This window comes from Oncorhynchus tshawytscha, unplaced genomic scaffold (assembly GCF_018296145.1).
Source record: "Oncorhynchus tshawytscha isolate Ot180627B unplaced genomic scaffold, Otsh_v2.0 Un_contig_15155_pilon_pilon, whole genome shotgun sequence".
NCBI lineage: Eukaryota > Metazoa > Chordata > Actinopteri > Salmoniformes > Salmonidae > Oncorhynchus > Oncorhynchus tshawytscha.
In genome coordinates, this window is record NW_024608218.1 from 27,501 (window position 1) to 30,000 (window position 2,500).

A 2,500-nucleotide genomic window follows, 5' to 3' on the forward strand; every position below is an offset into this window, starting at 1 on the left:
GTACTGGGAACAACACACACCTCACTGTACTGGGTGAAACACACACCTCACTGTACTGGGTGCAAAACACATCTCACTGTGCTGTGTACAAAACACACCTCACTGTACTGGGTGAAACACATCTCACTGTACTGGGAACAAAACACACCTGACTGTACTGGGTACGACACACCTCACTGTACTGGGTACAAAACACACCTCACTGTACTGGGAACAAAACACACCTCACTGTACTGGGTACAACACAGCTCACTGTACTGGGTGAAACACACACCTCACTGTACTGGGTGCAAAACACACCTCACTGTACTGGGTGCAACACACACCTCACTGTACTGGGTGAAACACACACCTCACTGTACTGGGTGCAAAACACATCTCACTGTGCTGTGTACAAAACACACCTCACTGTACTGGGTGAAACACATCTCACTGTACTGGGAACAAAACACACCTCACTGTACTGGGTACAACACACCTCACTGTACTGGGTACAACACACACCTCACTGTACTGGGTACAAAACACACCTCACTGTACTGGGTACAAAACACACCTCACTGTACTGGGTACAAAACACACCTCACTGTCCTGGGTACAAAACACACCTCACTGTACTGGGTACAAAACACACCTCACTGTACTGGGTACAACACACATCTCACTGTACTGGGTACAACACACATCTCACTGTACTGGGTACAAAACACACCTCACTGTACTGGGTGAAGCACACATCTCACTGTACTGGGAACAAAACACACCTCACTGGACTGGGTATGACACACCTCACTGTACTGGGAACAAAACACACCTCACTACACTGGGAACAAAACACACCTCACTGTACTGGGTACAAAACACACCTCACTGTACTGGGTACAAACACATCTCACTGTACTGGGTACAAAACACACCTCACTATGTCCAGGGTAGCTTGAGTCTTTGGAGATGTTTCTACTTTCCTCTGACACCGCCTGTACTGCATACACATAAACACTAACCTCACACATTCTCCATGGTTCTGTTATAACACATTCTCCATGTTCTGTTATAACACATTCTCCATGGTTCTGTTATAACACATTCTCCATGGTTCTGTTATAACACATTCTCCATGGTTCTGTTATAACACATTCTCCATGGTTCTGTTATAACACATTCTCACATGGTTCTGTTATAACACATTCTCCATGGTTCTGTTATAACACATTCTCCATGGTTCTGTTACAAAACACATTCTCACTGTTCTGTTATAACACACATCTCACTGTTCTGTTAGTAACACATTCACATGGTTCTGTTACAAAACACACCTCCATGGTACTGTTATACACATCTCCATGGTTCTGTTATAACACATTCTCCATGGTTCTGTTATAACACATTCTCCATGGTTCTGTTATAACACATTCTCCATGGGTTATAACATATTCTCCATGGTTCTGTTACAAAACATTCTCCATGGTTCACTGTCTGTTATAACACATTCTCCATGGTTCTGTTACAAAACACATTCTCCATGGTTCTGTTAGGGTACATTCTCCATGGTTCTGTTACCGCCTGGTATATTGCATACACATGGTTCTGTTATAACACATTCTCCATGGTTCTGTTATAACACATTCTCCATGTTCTGTTAGTAACACATTCTCCATGGTTCTGTTATAACACATTCTCCATGGTTCTGTTATTACACATTCTCCATGGTTCTGTTATAACATATTCTCCATGGTTCTGTTATAACACATTCTCCATGGTTCTGTTATAACATATTCTCCATGGTTCTGTTATAACACATTCTCCATGGTTCTGTTATAACACATTCTCCATGGTTCTGTTATAACACATTCTCCATGGTTCTGTTATAACACATTCTCCATGGTTCTGTTATAACACATTCTCCATGGTTCCTGTCTGTTATAACTCATTCTCCATGGTTCTGTTATAACACATTCTCCATGGTTCTGTTATAACACATTCTCCATGGTTCTGTTATAACACATTCTCCATGGTTCTGTTATAACACATTCTCCATGGTTCTGTTATAACACATTCTCCATGGTTCTGTTATAACACATTCTCCATGGTTCTGTTATAACACATTCTCCATGGTTCTGTTATAACACATTCTCCATGGTTCTGTTATAACACATTCTCCATGGTTCTGTTATAACACATTCTCCATGGTTCTGTTATAACACATTCTTCATGGTTCTGTTATAACACATTCTCCATGGTTCCTGTCTGTTATAACACATTCTCCATGGTTCTGTTATAACATATTCTCCATGGTTCCTGTCTGTTATAACATATTCTCCATGGTTCTGTTATAACACATTCTCCATGGTTCTGTTATAACACATTCTCCATGGTTCGGTTCATTTCTCAGATCAGAACAAATGTTTTCAGTCGCAGATAAAATGAATTGGTTTCCAGAGTCAATAATCAATAAACACACACACACACACACACACACACACACACACACACACACACA

At 41.0% G+C, this 2,500-nt stretch overlaps 1 protein-coding gene across 1 annotated transcript in view; it reads left to right on the forward strand.

Annotated features, from left to right (window-relative positions):
* The window catches only part of LOC121843336 (protein sidekick-1-like), a gene marked incomplete at its 3' end in the record, with an annotated part of 20,785 nt that overhangs the window by 2,669 nt on the left and 15,616 nt on the right, over positions 1-2,500 (forward strand). The window lies entirely within an intron of this gene.